Source organism: Motacilla alba, chromosome 10 (genome assembly GCF_015832195.1).
Source record: "Motacilla alba alba isolate MOTALB_02 chromosome 10, Motacilla_alba_V1.0_pri, whole genome shotgun sequence".
NCBI lineage: Eukaryota > Metazoa > Chordata > Aves > Passeriformes > Motacillidae > Motacilla > Motacilla alba.
Window position 1 is genome coordinate 16563503 of NC_052025.1, and position 18835 is coordinate 16582337.

The following is an 18835-nucleotide window of genomic DNA, read 5'->3' on the forward strand; positions in this document are numbered from 1 at the left end:
GAAGAAGCCATGAAAGCTTTGTTTGTTGCTAAAGAAACCAACTAAATCAAACAAGTTGAAGAAAACAAAGACTTGTATAATTGTTTTAATTAAAACTGCCACTTATTCCAGAAAAAAAAATGCAGCACAGTCGTGCTCTCCAAACGTTTCTTGCTTAGACTTGCATGCTCAAAATCTGTGTATAATAAATGAAATAAAACATTGCCAGCCATTTTCCAGTCCTGTTCGACACAAAAGCTCCAAAACAAATTGCAAGAATCCCATGCAAAACTTTGTGATGTTTACTTCAGATTTTATCCCAGAGGAATTTATGGAACTTGCCATTCAACTGCGAAAGCATGTTATCTCAAATGAAATGCAACGCTCCTTAAATCTTCAAAGAGCATCATGGCAGTCAGCCATCAAGCTCACTGTGACTTTAGACATTCAAAAACAGCATTAATGCCAGGATCTGGCTGCCCCGTGTGGTTATTTTAAGTCTCCATGGGCACAAACATTTTCTTGGGTTTGGGCCCTCCATACATTCAGCCTCTGGTAAAAGCCATGAGACTGCTTGGCCTTTCACAAGCTGCTTATCCCCTTCACCTTCCCACTCCACAAGGTTATTTTGGCATCTCAAAGTAAGTCAGATACAGAAGGAATTCGGGTAGTTTCTCAGCTCCTGTAACCAAGCCCCTGTTTTTTTAATGCAAAGTATGAGAGATATAAATACATCTTAATTTTAATTGAAGGAGAATGTCTGACCTTTCTACAAAATAGTGTCACTTGAGGTTCCTGTATTTCTTGTGACCTTTACAATGTTCATTAGGGTTTCAAGCATGCAAGTTTAGCTTAAATTTGAAATATTTTGCCTTTCTCAACTACAGAGCTGCTTCCACTGCACCTTTCACTCTTGGTGTATGAACCCAGCATTTTGTCACTGTGTGGCAAAGAGGCTGTTACAAAATCTGAACCACACTTGCCTTCCCCTCTCAAATAATCTGTTCACAGAGTGCAGTTTGGCTTGAGCCTGTCTTTTATCTCCTTTTCTCAGCACTCTGGGAGCTGTTTATCTCCACCAATACTGACATTTGTGTACAGGAGTGTTGGGAACCATTTTTTGTATATATCAATTTGTTATGTCATTTCAAAGATCTTATTTTTTCCATGCTTCCTAAGCTTTAGCATTTTTAAACTTGAGAGAAGAGGGGGTGACTATTAGAAACATCCTACAGGAAGCCATAATTTATCATCAAAATACTTGCAAATTTCTTCTAAACATGTTACCTTGAGCTTTCTGGAGACTGCAAAGAAGATTATAGTAACAGCATTTTTTGTCTTTTCTTTCTTTATTTTTTTTTCCAGTGGCTGGATGACTGATATAATTTCAAGTCTGTTTTTTTGGCTTTTTTTTTACTAGAACCTGATCACCACCTGTTTGAGTGAAGAGACTGAGGACTGTTTGAAAGTAATGCCTTTGGCAACACATACACTTTGCTCAGTCTCTCTCACATCTTCATTTTATCATATAAAAGGCTTTTCCAAGTGGTGCCTGAGAACAGTAAAGACCTCATTAGGAGCTGAAAACTGTTGGGGATTTCAATGTTGATAATGAAAATCTTATTTATGGAATTGCTGAATACGCACATAAAGTTGAAAAGCAATAGCCTAATATATGAAATAATAGTCCAAGGGAAAAGGAGTAATGTAATCACATCATTGCTATTTTCTAATGGCCACTTCCTTGCATAGTCATGTTGAAAGAGAGTCAGAGAACTGTAAGGTGCAGTTGTTTCTGGCCTCTTCCGGGCTGGTTTCAGGACTCACATAAGTTTCCTCTCCATCTGATATTTTGGTAGAATGCAAAAGGTGTGATCTGTCAGAGATTGCTGAAGATCTGGAAGCATTCTTCTGCCCTTAGGCTCAGGTAAGGAAAGGTGTGAACCCCCACCAGAGAAGGAAGAAAAAAAGTAAGTATGGATCAGGAAATTCCCATCAAGTTCTAAAACTGGACTGTAAATACATGGTAATTAAATATATGGTAAATACAGCTTTTCTGTGACTAAACCCATCAGATGCATGAAAAACCAGGACATGTTTACCAGGGCAATGTGTTTTGTAGGGGAATAATGGCTATACAGTTTCCTAACTCTACTTCATTGCATTCATTTATTCCAATGAAATCAGTAATCATGTCAGAATAGAGCTAGTTAAATATGATGGGAATAAGGGCCTTTAATACAAGCCTCTCTGCCTGTCTGTCCTTTTATATGGCACCTCCTAACACAGTGTCTGAGTGCAGAGTTCTTCACCCTCATCTGATTTAAAACTTCAAGTGGATGCGGTGGAGACCTCTGGTCCAGAGCAAACTGCCCGAGATGAATCAGCTGCTCAGATTGGCCTCACAGACATGATAATGGGGTTCTACGTTCACAGCTGAGTTATTTAAACTGTCTGATTTGGTCCATGGCTTCCTTGGACATTAATGGGTTGGCTGCCCTGTCCTGGTGCCGGCGAGGTCAGGTTGAAAAGCTGGATCAGGGCAGCGCATTCCCGGTGTTCCCGGCGCTCCCCGGCACCGCCGCTGCCCCTTGGAGCCTGCCCAGATCTCATTTCAAAGTGCTGGATCCTCGGATCGATGCTTTGGTTTTGATCTCCCCTCCTGCAGGAGGTTGGGGGTGGCTCACATGCTAGGAACACATGCTCCTGCTGGTGCATCTTGAGGGAGGAGGATTGAGGACTTCTTAGGAGGCAGCTTTTCATCAGCGAGTGCAGGCTTAGATGAATTGGACAGATTTCTCTGGACTACAGCAATTTTGCTGAAATTGCTGAGAAGCAGCATTATCAGGCAAGGACACTTTTAATTCAATAAAGATAGGATGCTTCAGCTGACTTTTGTTTGATTGTATTGTGAATTCTAACGTACTATTGTGCGCACCTTGAAGCCATTAAGGCAAAATGAATAATTCAAAGAGGATCAAGATTAAATGTTTTCTACTGTCCCAAACAAAGCATAATTCAATTAAAGTACCTTTGATGATCTCTACACTGCAGCAATTTCATTTTTGAGATATATTTCATCATTTAGATTAATACTCCTGCTTGAAAGAAAAGCAAATTTTGGCATGCTGATGTTTCCTGCAGACCCAGCAGCCCATGAGAGGGATTGGAAAATTCAGACTGAGAGCATCTCTCTTCTCTTTCCCCAAGTCCTCTCTTTGATGCAGGACCATGGCAGGAGGGAGAGGAGGGAGAGGAGGGAGAAAGATAAGAATTGGGTTAATCATCTATAAATAGAGACAGCCCTTCACACTCACTTTCTGGAGAAGTCCTAGAGCACCAGGGGAAAGAGAAACAAAATAAATCTGAGAGAGGCTGGGAAAGTTGTGTACATTGCAGGAATGTTCAGAAGCAAAGTTAACTCTGGCAGCCCAAGTTCTTTAAAAAGACACCATCAATTAGTTTCTCAAGTTTAATTCTGTCCTGTAACTACCAGCTGGAAAGTTTGTTGAGCAATAAGCATAAGTGGGTTGTAGAATACAAATCATTGTCCCTGATATCCAGGGAAAGCATCACTTGTTCTATACTGATGTGGTTGTGGTTAATGCAGATTGCTTGTGCAGAATCTTGGGCAGGATCAGCAGCTTGGTTCAGGCCTAGATTTTTAGATTATGGGAGTTACAAGCTGAAAGAAATTGTTAGGAAGTTTAGCAAAGGAAGGCTGTCATCAAACTTTGACCTAAAATGGAATTAAACTGTCCACTGCTAAGGGACCTAGTAGCAAACCTGTCAACATTACCCAAAAATATTTTTTTAAATTGTTTTATGTGGACTTTGCTACACTGGATTTCTTCCTGCTTGTTTTTTTGTTTGCCTTTTTATTTTTCCCATAGGTGAAGAGGATGTGGAAGATAGACCATACATGGAAATCTGTGAATCCTATGCTGGCATCTGTATGAAGGATCATTTTGTGGGAGGTAGGCAAATAGGCCATTGCTGGTGATGATTAAAAACAGTCTTATGGTTAAAAAAAAAAAAAAAAGATAATAAAAAGCCTCTCCTCTAAACAAACAAGCAAGTGACACCCAAGCCAGGAAGCTCAAAATCAACAAAATAAACCTTATTCCAAAAGCTGGATTGGGTTTTTAATTGACTGATTTCCTACCAATAAGAGGACACTTTCAGGCTGGTGGGCCCGATGAGAGGTCCTTGAAAGCCCAAACTGAACAAGCATGTGAAATATTTAAGGCCACATTTTTATATTTATTAAAAACAGCCTAAATAATTAAACTAGTTGATTCACTAGTGGCTTTCAGGCTCATGCCCAGAGTGAAAGGTCATGACCTGACATACCAGGGCCCCACTTGGTACTGATGATTGACAGGAAAAGGAAATAAGTTGATATCTTTCACGTGGGAATCACAGCTTGTAGCAACTATGAGCAAGTGGGCTATTTGGACTTTGTGGGAAAACTTAATTGTGTTATTATTCAAAATCTTCGTTCCCAAAGTTGGTTCAATGGTGATTTATTTACTTATGTGATAAAACAGCTGTGTACTGTAATAAAATACAGGTCACTTGCTGATGTTTAATGCACAAAAGTGAAGATATGTTTGGTTTCTTTTGCTTTGAACTTACAATCAAGCTAGGCAGCAGGGATGAGTTTGAATTATTAGGAATTTTCTGTTAGCGTATTGGAAATATTCAATGTTCTCATCATAGTATATATATTTTCAGTGCTTGGTTATGGACAAGGAGGAAGGCACCATACACTGAAATATGAGTGCCTCTCCACCATATGCTTTCATTATTTCTTTATAATGATAAAAAGGGGCTGCATTCAGTGCCAGACAATGTCATGGCCCCAGAGATTTCAGTGGCCTGCAGAAGAAAGGAGAAAAAAGCATTTATGATATGAATGAGGATTTGAAATGGCTTTTTAAAAAAAAGGCCTAAGATCCACTTTCACCCTAAATTCTGAAATCACTTGAAAGATGTCTAGATGCAGGGTTTGAAGAATAGCAACTTTCCACCAGGCTCTGTTTTGTATGCAGGATCGCTGCCATCTTCACCAGGCTTTGTTAGGAGGTCAGATAATTGTACCAAGCAATAGGTCACAGCCTAACTTCACATACTGTGTGATTTGTTCTAGCAGTGAACCCTGTCATCTTGATCCAGAGGACGTTTTCTGTGCCCCAGTCATTTACAAGTTGGCCAAGGGATGCACTTTGGTTTATCACTCCGAGCTGAGGAGTTCAGTGGGTTTTGTGTGAGCTGCCCTGCCTTTGTGCCTTTCTGCTCCTTCCCCAAAGTGTGGGCATGACATGAACTGGGCCAGGCTGCAGCTCCATGCCACACTCCAGGGATTTTGTGTCCTTTTCCAGAAATGCCATGCACTGCCAGCTCCTGCAGCCCTCTGTCTGGGCTGTTGGATGATAACAGTCCATTAAAAGTCCCACAAAGTCAAAAGTAGTTTTACCCCAGAGCAGGCCCTGCTGAGGAAGGTTAGCACGTTTCAGCTCAGTGTGACACCATATTTTGAGTGATAAAGCAGGCAGTGCTGGCATTTCCCTCAGAATATCTCCACGTCTTTTCTGAGCCTTTCTTTATATCTTATTCTCAATTCAGAGCAAAGCAGCTCTGCTTGGGAAGCTTTGGAAACTCTGCCACTTGTACCACAATCACCAGGAGAATTTTACACCTTAAAATAATCTGATTCTAACACCAATAAGTAAGCCCAGTTACACAGTAAATCAAGATAAAAGTTGCCTCACAAAGTAAGAGCTGGTGATATTTCTTTTTCATTGTTTTGATGTTATTCCTTCATATTTAACATCTGGCAATAGTGCACGATGTTTTACCAACAGCACAGACATCAGATCCTGCCACAGGAGTGCAGGTCTGTGATAAGTAAATCATAATCACTGCTGAGCAAGGAAATCAAAAAAAAAAAATGGGTCCAGGGGCAAAAACATGCTCAAAATTGAAAACCTTTCTGCACCAATACCAACCTACTTCCTCTGAACATTTGAACAGAAGGGGGAAGTACTCAGCTCTCTCAGTACTTTCTGTACATCCTTGTCCTGAAATGAAAGGGCTGTTCTTAACCCAAATCCAGCCAATTTCTAGAATTTATTGACATACAAAATGGAGATACAACAAACTGGAGAGCAGCTATCACCAGAGCTGTCGATGAAGTAGCAGCTGCAGATATGTGGAAACTTGTCCCCTGTGTTGGAGGCCACAGTGTGACCTTGCATGGCCCATGAAAGTGTTTAAAAATAATGATGACACTGGGTTCTGACTGACTGTGTCTAGATTCAGCTTGAACATCAAGAGGAGAAAGGCTCTGTGGCCCGTGCCAATTCTCTGATCTTTCCATTCCTCTCCTCCTCCCCACCTCCAGGCTGTGTGTCTCAGCAGCTCCCTGAAGTGAGCACCATGACATGAATCTGGAAGTGAAGAAGCCCACAACTCTTCAGAAAAGAGCAGTTATTCTTAGCTTTGTTTTGCTGATGTTTTTCTTTCTTTTCCCCCCTTTCTTTTTTCAAAAGAAAACAGAAAGCCTGCCAAAATTTGGGCTCTTTGATGTGCTTTGGAAAGAAAAACAATGCTATCTATCCAAGTCCTCTAAAAGGAACAAAAATGTGTCATTTTCAGGCATGAATTACTTGAGAAGAACAATCAATACATTTCACAATTAAAGATGGTCAAAAGTATTTTAGTATTTTTCTGGAAATTGTTTATTAAGAAAATTTCTGAGACATATGCCTGTTTCAGTTAAACTTTCTTTGGGAAGATTTCCTGAATTACGAGGTAGGTGAAAGGCAGGAGGGGGAAGAAAGAGGAAGACACTCATATTTGCTGTAGAATATTCAATAATCTAATAATACCCTGGGGGGAATATACAAGACCCCATCCAAGCTTTTTTTCAGTTGGTTTGGCTTGAGTAGGTGAACCTGCCTCATCCACTTTATTCATCTTACTTTGGGATGAGCAAAAGAGATTAAAAGCAGGGTCTGTTCTGTGCTGTTTTTTTGTTGATTCAGCTCTCAGTGGACATGTTGCTTTATAAAACTCTTCAGCTGTAAATAAGACACTGACTTCCTTGTCTCATATTTAGGAAATTTGCTTTAGATGGAAGCACCCCAGGTTGGAATCTTTGGCCAGTAAATGTGGGGAAGCTTTTGAAGCTGCAGTCTTGGAAGTCATAACCTAATAACTAAACTTCTGTTTGCCCTCTGTTTTTAAGTTTTCTCCTCCGTTACCCCAACAAATCTTGAAAGAGATGATTTGTGCAATGAGAATTTTTGACATTTTTATTAATTCCAGGCATTTTATAAAGACATTCTTTATTCAGCGTGATTAAACTGAGGTAAAGAAGCACTTGTGCTATTTCTCTCTTCTTATTGAAGTTTTTCACGGATTTCTTTTTTTTTTTTCCTTCCTGTGACAGGGCCTGTTACATCATTTCCATGATCTGCTCTCACTTTCCACTGCAATGGCTGTATGGGAAATGCATCTGCTTCTACAACTGAGCTTTAACGAGGTTTCTATCCATATCTACTATTTCTGATCCAGTGTTTTCAAAAAAAAAAAAAGGTAATGAAAGGTTAAAAAAAAGAGTAGAAATTAGACATAGACTGCAAAGGACAGGTTGCTTGAGGTTGGTATGAAGGTGTTTGTTCTCTCATTGCCTATACTGCACTTGCTCCATGGATTGGGCTGGTTTACCTGGAAAGATCAGAGTAAAATAAAATGGTTTGGAAGTGAGCTTAAAGATCATCTCTCATTCCAAGCCCCCTGGCATGGGCAGAGAAGATCACTCCCTACCTCAAGTTCAGACTACTTAACTCTGAGAAATATAACAAAGCCTGGCTTTCAGAGCAAACATGCTGTGTATTTCTTGAAGGTTTCTTAGTTTGACTTTGGATATCCAAAAAATTGACCCTTCTATGGTATCTAATCACCCTGTGAAAATACAGGCCAGGATTTCAGACTTTGAGGATAGCAAGCAAATGCCTTAAATTAGAGGTTTCAATTAGAGAATATTAAATTCTCTTCGGTAACAAGAGATGTTTTAGGAGAAATGGGAATAGCCAGGTGGGAGTAATTGGTTTTGGAAGAGTCAAATGTGGGAGCTCTGCCCAGCGCTTTCTTTTATTACGGCTGTTTTCCTTCCACAGCTCAGGAAAACTCATATTCATGCACAGCCTTACACTTCACTGGGATTCCCTGACTTGGAGACTGTCAGCATTGGCTTATTATACAAGCTCTTTGTTTTATCCCATACAATACATCTCGCCATACACAATTTGGCCTCTTAACCTGCCGTGAAATATTTCAAGGGCTTGTTGCTGGAAGGCGTCGCCTCTCCTGGCTGTGATTTGTGCATTTTCCTGACAGCTTATAACGATTCGTGGTGGGTTGCAGTACAATGAACTCATGCTGCAGAACAGCACACTGAAAAAGATCTTTCAAATTATTGTTCCGGTGCAAAAGGTGCCCAATCACCTTCCACCTGCGGATTAGTCGGTTGCTATAGGAACACACTGTAGCTTTTCAGTGCTGTGCTGCTGTAGTGCCCAGATTACTGACTCTGACAAACACAATGGGGGGAAAGAATCACGGGTTATTAGTGCTGCTGATGATGTGGTGTTATAAACCCGGGGTGGCACGGAGCGGATGAATAGAGCAGGAGCCTTGAAACGCCAAGGACGGGAGGAGGAGAGGGAGCAGGGTGAAGTGGAGCTAAAGTCATCACCACAGAAATGTTCTCTTTGATCTCCTTTTCCCCCCTGAATAGATATTTTCATAATGTAATGCCAAATGCAAGCAATGCTGTAACTGATGGCAGAGCCACTGGTCATGTCTTTATCTTAGTAGGGGGCTGCTCCTCCTCTCTTCCCTTTTCTTCCAGTAAGCGCTGAAATCTGAACCTTTTCATTCCCGCAGGATTAACTCTGACCAAGGTCAGAGCAGCTAGTCACCAATATTCTTCATGGGTGACTCAGGCCTCCTGCCTCCCTGGGAAATATCACCTGAAACATCCACCTACACACAGGAATCTTTAACGGGGAATTTTGCAGCGTCAGAAACGGGGAGAGAACAGCTGAGATGAGGCCTCTGTCTACTTTGGTGGCCATGACTGAGACTCAGGAGTTTATGCTGCTGAGCACCCTCCTGCAGAGCGAGCTGCCTGTGTGTTTCATAGGGGAGAAATAACTGCTTGCAGCTCTGATTTGTAGATGGTCTAAAATTCCCAGAAATAGTTTTGATTCCACTTGTACTTGGGCAGGGTGAAGCAAAGGAATAAAATATATACTTGTCCATTGCTTGTGTGCCTTGAGCAAAACAAGCTGTGTTTAGTCACAAGTTCACCAGATGGTACTCTGGGGGTTATTGCTGTTATATTACATTACTGCAATATATTAGACAAGGCACAGTGATTCATTCCCTCTTCTCAGTGCTTTTGGAGGCTGTTTCCCTCCTGATGGAAGCACAGCTGACCCTGCTGCTCGTGACCCTTGGGACCCCTGTGGGCTCCTGTTGGTGCATGGGCAGGAAGCACCAAACATCCCAGCACCAGTGGCAGCACCAAACCTTGCAAAAGGCCAGGCTTGCACTCTGAGAAGTGGCTCCACTTCCTGATTTGAGCCGGCTGATTTGGGACAGCATTCTTTTTTCAGCCCTGACTGCCTCCTCCCTCCTTCCCTGCTCCAGCTCTGCTTGTTTTGCCTTCTCACTGGGGCCTCCCCGACCTTGCAATTGGACCCATGTGACCCTCTAAGCAGGGAAACAGCCTCGCTCAACCCCTTGCTTGCAAAATGGACTGAAATACAGAGTTTGCACTGTACTTAGAGAGCCCAAGGACTATCAAAACACCACAGAGAGGTATTGTTTTCCTCCACTCCTGTTACTCTGTAGGCTGAAACCCTCAGTCCAGTGAATTATGTGCTGGCTGACACCTAAGAACCCATCCTGGGTCGGTGCCACATGTGCAGGCAGGGCATAGGTGCTGCTGTTGGTCAGCTGGACGGCCCCTGGGACCATCTGCCACCCCTCTTTGGCCTCCCTGTCTCACCATTATGTTCCCTGACCAGCTGCTTTCCCTCACTGCCCTTGACAAAGCTCCCAAGCCACAGTCACCCCTTGCTATGAGAGGAGACAAAGAAGTGCCACAGCCCCTCGCTCTCCCAATGGCCTTGAGCTTCTGATCCCAGTTTCCTTCTGCTCCCCAGCACTGCTCTCGTGGTGCCAGGACACTGACCTGAGCATCCCCACTGCTCTCCCCTAGCCACAGGCTCAGGATCAAAATTTACTTCAGTTTTGCCAGAGGCATCTGAAAGAGTGATGGAAAAGGTTGGTCAGAGCGTGCTTGGAGCAGAATTTCACCACAGGTATTACTGTTATTTCAGGCAACTTGAAAACTGCAAAGTGGGCCCCCTGTCCCTTAGATTATGCTTTTCATTTTATGATCCTCTGGAGGAAAATTAATTTCCTAGGCTGAGCTCCTGTCTGCAAATTTAGAGGGACAGAACACACGCTGCCTCTTCAGTTTTAAGTGGCTTTAAATGGGAACATAGATGGGAAATTGAGAGAGACACCTAACCACGGAAGTATGGAAACCTAGCTCCAATAAAAGGGTGGGAAAATCTTCCATCACCATCATCATAGGTATGCATGACCTCAGCAGAGCTCAGGAGTGCTGTGGGAACAGCAGTGCAACACTCCTGTTATGCCTTATTTTTTTATCAACAATGTTCTCCTCCGCTTTGACGTCAGCCTCAAGATTGCTGGCTCTGGTGAGCTGCACCTTTCATATTTTCTTTCCAGTCATAATATTGCTTCAGTCGTAACCTCAGCACTTTGAGGAATAATTGTCCCTGACAAGGGGGTGAATCACTGGCAGAGAGTTGATAAGCATTACATACAGATGACAGAAGTCAGGACATATCGGATTACTGCTGTGAATATAATAAAAGAGAGCCTAAACACTTTGGCAGCTCAAAGACAAGCCATTTCATAACTCTCTAGTGGGGCTATTATCTTCCATTTACTGCCACTGATAACCAGGTTGCAACTGTCTCCCTAGGATCTAGTTACAATTCACTTAACACTTAGAGGACCAGACATATTGGAGGACACTCAGATGAGGATAATTTCTTAAAGATCATTTATTTTTAAATTTTTATCTTCCTTGCTTCCCCTCTTTATAGTGCGATAAGAACCTAAATCAGGAAGCTTTGAACTTCTTTGGGGAAAGGAGAGTTCATGGTCATCTTCCCTTTAATCTTTCACTCCTGAGTTTCTTTTGAAGCCAGTTGTTCATCTCCAGCTGAATAAGTGACAAGCAGGTTTCCACCTCTGGCACTGTTGTCATACATGCACACAGACCTAAAAGCTTGTTCTGATACTGACTCCATTAGGTTTACACGTGGGTGTTATGTTTTCATTTTTGCAGCCAGGAAGGGGCACCTGAGCTTACAAATCAGGGGGTGTTGGTGTGTATCAGTAACAGATAATTCACAGCAGTGCCAATTACAATCCACACTGGTGGAGTCTGGATACAGATGATATTTATATGCACTGTGTGAGATTTTGTCTCTAAACCTCACTGCCTAAGAGGAGTTTAACACTTCATGCTCCTAGATAGCAAAGTTCTCTCTTTTAGGCTAGAGAGAAAAAGAATTATTTGGCTGGGGCAGAAATCTGGCAAATCAACAGTGACTCTCCTTACTAGCCAGCACACCAGTGAGAAATATTTATTAATCTTAGGGATTAAACCCTTCTATGTGAAGGGAAACTCTGTATTCTGCAAAACTTTCCTCTTGTATCCATACCATGATCAGCAAAGGTGAGCTCTGCTCAGCTTTCAACATCTGAAGTGTTTTCAGATGCAGGTCAAAAGTTGATTCACCCTTTTCAGGCTGAAGACTGAAGCCTTTTTTTGTAAGCTTGGCCACATAAATCCATTCCAGTCTACCAGAGCCCCCTTCCCAGCCATTGGGAGAGCAGTATCTCTGCCAAAGGTGGATGAAAGCTCAGTGCTAATGGCAACTCAGAGGTTACACATTCATAAATGAACCCCTTATCCCATGCACAATGTTCTTCTTACATTCCCATCACTGGAAGTTCTGCAAAGAAGCCTCTCTCCATGTGTCTGAAGGGCCAGATTTGGTGATCTAGAAACTAAAACATCCTTCTGTTACTTACTGCTTGAACCCACAGTGCAAACTTTACATCTCAGCTGGCCAAAAATAGGTCCTTACTGCTTTATGTAAACCACCACAAATCTGTTTTGGAGAGAAATTGTAGCGGTCTTTTTTTTTTTAAACTACAAACAAAAAGCAATGCTTAATTGCTTTTTCCTTATGATTTGCATCTCTGCTTGATTTTTCACAGCACCAGTCCTCTTCTGCTACAAGGAACCTGTAAAGAGCAACAGCAATTAAGGAGGGGGGAAAGAAGTTGAAACAGTAATTCCAAGTGGTTTTCTCCTCAGGACTTCTGGATCTCACCACTGACTTTCTAGCAGCCAGGCAAAGGCAGGTGAGTCCCTCTCTGCCCTGATTTATCCATCTATAACATAAACATGGTCAGCCTTACCTGCTCCACCACCTTGTCACGTGGTGCACCCAAGGAATATCTGTAAATTGCTGTAAGATTCTGAGACCAAGGGAAGGCTGGAAGTGCCAAGTGTTGTTGTTGTTATTGTATTAACAATGTTGGCTGTTTTCACTGTTCATATGGTAGCCTGGCTGGAATTGGGCAGGAAGCCCAATAATACCAACAACCAACAAGAAACTAAAATAAAATGTTTTACTTAATGAGAGCCTCTGTTTAATCAGAAGCCTGTGTAATTATGTCACAGAGGGCTAAGGATCTAATGTTTTCCTAATACATTTGCTTTTAAAGGGACGATTAACCCAGCATATTTCAAGATGATAAGCTGCTTCTTTGTTCAGTTCCACTTTTTTTTTTTTTTTTTTCTGCATTCCCTGGTGAGTCCAGAGAGAACCTGAGAGTCAGAGGATTTTTCTTAATTGCACCATAACTATCTTGTATGTCTGATGCTGGAGTATTTTCTAAAGACACAGGTTATTAGTCCTGGGTTGGATGGGTCTGCAAGAGAATTCAGATGCTGAATTTATTCTGATTTGGCTCCTCTGAGGCATGGCATACATTACAGAAAGCCCTCAGTATTCCTGCCTAAAACAGTCAATATTCTTAGCAAGCAATTTCATCAGGAAGAAGGAATAAAATTATACCTTACCTTGAAATAAGTAAATCTTGTGTTAAATATTAAAGATTGTTTTTAGCTTACTTCTAAATGTTATGTTTCTGCACATATTTAGCAAGATCTGTCCACATGTCTGTCCAGTCAGTTCTTTTCATATGTTTTGAAGAGAATAATAAACAAAAAAAGCTCTTCATTTCCTAAGGACCACTGTCTTAGGAGATGATAAACATCAGTCCATATTGAGATTCCAGGAAACATATTTATGCTGCATGAGATGGAGGAAAGGTCTGTGTCATGTACATGGGGTTCTCTGATTTCCCTCTCTGTTAATAGGTTGGATAAAACACGTTGTGTGTGTTATCCACACCTTAGAGATGTTTGATCTGTTCTGTTCTTAAAGATCTGGCTGTAAAAGATCTCATGGGCCCTCTGGGGAATTTATCCCAACATTTTTGCCAGGAAGGACATCTGCTAATATCCAAGCAGGCTCTTCCAGGACAAGTTCTGGTTTGCCACAGTGAGGATGGAAGACTCCCCATTGGCTTCCCCTTTCTTTTGTAAGTAGCCACAAACATCAACCTTGTGTTTATGGTGTGGTGACATTTACTGGGTCTTTGTTCAAACTCTTTTACACTGTGGTTTGGGTTTGTGTTTAGATGTGAAAATGGTGAGGGTATGATACCTTCTTCATGTAGAATGCTAGTCCTACATATTCCTTGATTGCTGCAAGTTGTTTTAAAAAGGGGGAAAAAAAGGAAGCAAAAGAAATGTACCTCCTTTTATATCAGCTATTGGCCACAGGGGACTTTGGTAGGAAGGAAAGAGTTAATAATATTATTATCAGGTCAGCAACTTTGAAAGGCTCTTCCACTTTGAAAACCATTTTCCTAATTATTTTAAGTTAACACTTAAATGCATAGAAAAAAAAAAATCACATGTAATCTGAAACCCCAGACTTGGGGACAGGACTGGATTGAGATAACATTAAAGATTTTATTGCTGTTACATTATAAATTATTTCTATTATGATGGCCCTATGGGTATTACATTCTGTCAGTTCGCTTTCACTGTTACATCACTTAATGTTATTAACACACTTTAGGGTATAACATTACAGTTTTATTGTGGAAATCTTAAACACTTACATCCAAAGTACTGAATCAAGTTATTATCCTAGCTGACCAGATCTGGTCTATTATCATTTTATCACTCATAAAAACCTGTGATTCAATTTGATTTAACACTTGAGGAAAAATCATGGCTCATATATGCTTAAACCTAGTTGCAATATTAATACAAAGCAACACATGGATGACTTCATTTTATTAAAGTTGAGGTAGCCCTGGGAACTGCATTTATGATTTTATGCCACATGAGAAATTTGATCTGACCTGTTGCCATTTGTGATTCTCCAGTAAACTGATAAGGTTTTCTCACCAGTATATTAAAGAGTTGTGAACGTTTTACCTTTCTTACTGCATTCATTAGACACTCAAAAACCATAAATTTATCATAATGCCCTAACCAGGGAAAAAGGTGCTCTCCCTGCCTTGGAGTCCTACCTTGTAGACTGGAAAAATGTTGCACTTTGGAAGGCAAACTGAGACTAATACTAGAATAAAATTAGCCCCTTATTTCTGTGCTTAGAGTGTAAACACTTTTCTGTGCAAAACAACTCTGTTGTCCTCTGTGTAGTCCAACAAAGCTCTTTAACCCTTGCACAGCATTTAGGGGGAGAAGTTGATCCAGGGAAGTCACTGGTTAGCATTGTGCAGACACTTGGATATTGATTTTGGTTTTTTAGCACTGTTTGCTGCCACTGCCTGAAATATTTAATATCTTGCTTAGGTTATCTGTTATGTCCTTTGAGGAGAGGACCAAGAACTGTGTGTGAAACTTAAAATGTCAAAATGAAATGCTTCATGTGTTCCACTTCAGGGAAAGGGGGAAGACAAGGCTGTGCCAGAGTGGAAGAGCACAGCGCCGAATGACCTTAGCAAGGAGTTCTGCTCCTGCAGCCCAATTCCCAGCAGAGTCAGAGGAAGGGGTTTGCAGATCCAGGAGTTCACTGATGCAGTGACACTCCCAGGCAGGAGGGTGGATGTGCTGAACCCACCAGCCCCGCTCTGTGCCATGCGCACAAAATCACCCTGGCAACAGAGCTGACAGCTTGGAAACAGCAGCTGCTGCTTAATGAAAAACATTAGAAAAATAACTCATTCTAGATCTCTGTCCTCTCTCTGCATTTTCCTATTTATCACCAAAAAAAAAAAAAAAAAAGTGTTCTGTAACCACCACCCAGAACTTTAAAAAGCCTCAAGGTGTGAGGGTCAGACACGCAGGTGTGCAGGCAAAGAGGTGAGTTCCAAAAGCCAAAAAAAGTGACTGTTTAATTCCAACATGCACATTTTTCTTCTTAAGCCACAGCTAAATTGTTTGCCACAGAGCAAGTGGGCCTATGTGCATCTTGTGGGAGCAGTGGGAATGTGCAGTTATTTATTCTTGCATCAAACATGCAACAAACAAATGCTGCAATAAACAAGCAGCAATGAGGCCAAATGGGTGCTAAATCCCAAATCAGCATTTTTGGTTATTGCTGCTTGAAGTATCTCTGTTTCTGCTCAGAGCTGGGCTCTCTGGAAAGAAGTAGCCCAACAAAAGCAAACAACTGTGTCTAGTAAAATCATCCCCTTTTTATTTTTTAATAAAAACAAGTAACAATTGCTTTTTTTTTTTTTTCTTCTGTTGGAAATGTTCTGGAAAAGTCCAGTTAAGACAACTGTAAGGCAGCTTCCCTGAGTAAAAACCAAACCAACGTAATGCCACATCACCATGTGAAATAACAAATTAGGTGGAGAGACATTAACTAGTGTCATTCATCAGCCTGAAGTGATACGATTTATTACAGGATAATAATGGCCAGAGTTGCATAGGTAGTAAAGGTAAAATTACATCATGACTTGCATTAGCAGTATGAGATTATATCCTGATTAATGCACAATTAACTTGTCATGGGCACAACACATGTGTTTGTAGGTGGCCAGATGGGTTACACCACATCTCACGCTCACATATGCAGCATTTATCACTTTCTCCTTATCTCCAGAAATAAGATGGCTGCATCCACTACAATCTCCAGCCCCCTCACTGCCTTGCTGCAGAGCTATCTAACATCAAGGTATGAGCAAGAAACCCTTGGAGATGCCCCCTGGAAATCTTAGAGAGCTGCATGAATCCTCCTCCTCTCTGCAGATCGAGACCTCATCCAAGGAAATTCCAAGGAACTTTTCTGAGGTGAGAGCAACCTCAGCTGCTCTTTTGCTGGCAGGCACCATCACCTGGGCTGATTCCAGAGCTGGGGAATCACAGCTCCTAGTCCCAGGAGAAAGCCCCCAACACCCTAAAGCACTCTGGATGAGGAATCCCGTCTCTCTTTTATTCTGATTTTGTGGGGGAAATAATTAGGCTACAGGGACAGCTGAGAAGGATTTTTACTTCTAGTTGCAAGTATCAATGTAGGTGCTTCAACTTCACCTGAACTGCTCTGTGGGTGCATGACTGGGTTATTTGTCCATGTGCTGACATGTAGGTTTGCTTATTCATACTCTCCCTCCTTCTGTTGTGTTTTTTCTGCTCTGTGTGCAAACATGAATAAAGCAGCGAGGTGGCTGAAGGGAGACAAGGCCCCCAAGTTTTAATCTCTGTTCCATCACAAATTCAATGTTTGTCCTTGAGAAACTCATGGTAATTTCTCTTATGTTCTTCAGAATTACTTCTGCTGTATAGAATTTAGTAAATAAGTGCCCAGCAAACACGCTTGGATCAAACAGTTCCAGGACAGACAGTGCCCTTCATCATTTCCACCGCTGATATTTTTGATTCTGGGATGATTAGTTAAGGATAATTTTAGAATATACTTCTCCTGTCTAGAGTAGACACTTCACTCTGTAATGTATTAGGCACCTATTTTTGTTATTAGCAATTCAGTTTATTGTGCCCTGGTCTCCATTTTCAGTGTATTCTGGGAGATACCATTGAGAGATGATGCTACAGAAAGCCAGCCAAGGCTTCATTTACACAAGTAAAAATGAAAAGTGACATCAGCATCTATTTGAGCTGTAGGTTCTGATATAACAAAATTCAAATAAGTTTTTACAACAGCATTAAGTCTGTGTCTGAGTGCACCCTAGGTCTTAGACTAGCCTAGGAGAGAATGGAATCTGGTGTTCTGCCTTTGACATGTAGCAAAAAACTCATGTATTATTAAAAATAAAATCATTCTCTCTCATTCTTCAGGAGTGGTTTGTGTATCTCTTGAAGTACTTCAGGATGACAGAAGAGAGAGACTTTCAATTGCACCAGCTGAAATAACTGACTTGCTCTTCAGCTGGAAAAGTGAATTTAAGATTCAATGATCACTGCTTACAATGTCCATTGGCAAAGACAGGAGGAAAACAGAATTTCCTTTGTTAGCAATCTCTCTGTTAAAAGGAAATGTCAAGTCTGAAAATGTAAATAGAGTAGACTTGGGGCATGTTGAGAATTCAGGCAAAATACTTTGGGTTGAAGTAGTTAATTGGCAAGTCTGAAACATTTCAATGTTAAACTATTAAATGTAAGGTAAAAAAAAAAAAAGTAATTACATTTGAGACAGGCACTCACTTCAAACCCAGAAACCAAAAATAATCCTTAAATTAAAAAGCCCAAATCAAGCCGTTCTTTAGGTAATGTTTTGAGGAGGAGAAAAAAAAAAAAAAACATTGGATTTCTCATTCCAAATTGGTATTCTTGTTAATAAAAGAAGTTTTTGTGCAGAACTTTGTCCAAGCACACAATTAGTTTTTGCTGTTGCACAGAAGACATCCCAGCTCATCCCAGAACCAGCATCAGTGGCTCACGCCTGTGCTCATTCCCAAATTACCTCTCCAAGGTTCCCAAAATGGACACAGGAAAGCTCTGAACCACAAATACCTGCTTTGCCCTCTGAGCAGTTCCCTGCCAGAGAGATGAGGAGAAGGCTGTGGAAGCGGCTCCTACTTTGTTTTGCTGTTTGAAATTCCCTCTCAGCCCCCATTTCTGACGTCGTGGGAGCTGAGGGGATCTGACATCCATGACTAAGGCACTTCATGCTCCTGTCATGAGCCTACAGCACAGCCAGGTAGCAGCTCGCCTGGGAGCATTACAGAGCAGAAATTGCAGGGGTTTGGGGTGCATCCTTCAAGCTCCCGGAGCTGCTTTGCAATGTTTTTGAGCACAGAACATGCAAGGCAAAGGCAGGAGATTATCCCCCCCCTCCCTCCTCCAGTCTCCATCAGTCCCCAGCCCAGCCTGTAATTTGGCAAGATGAATGAAGTGTTTTCGGAGTGTCATCACTTCTGCCTCTGGCAGATTTGCTTCCCCAGTCTGCCTTTCGCCTTTTGGACCTGTCACTCAGCCCTTTGGCAGAGGGGAGGAGGAGGAGGGAGGAGGAAATCATCTCTTTGCTAATCACCTATCACAAGCAATGAAATCCCGCAGGCTCCGTGCCAGCTAGGTACATTTCAAAGGGAAATGGAGGGGGGCAAAGTGTCACTCAAGGCAGATATTTATGAAAGATGACAGTTTGCAAATATC

At 41.6% G+C, this 18835-nt stretch overlaps 1 long non-coding RNA gene across 1 annotated transcript; it reads left to right on the top strand.

Annotated features, from left to right (window-relative positions):
- Positions 1–3776: 3776 nt before the first annotated feature.
- On the top strand, positions 3777–17084 carry LOC119705266. Its single transcript, XR_005258180.1, has 5 exons — positions 3777–3956; positions 7436–7528; positions 12385–12531; positions 13682–13779; positions 16329–17084. It is a non-coding gene; the product is annotated as an uncharacterized LOC119705266 (long non-coding RNA).
- The last annotated feature ends 1751 nt before the right edge of the window (positions 17085–18835 follow it).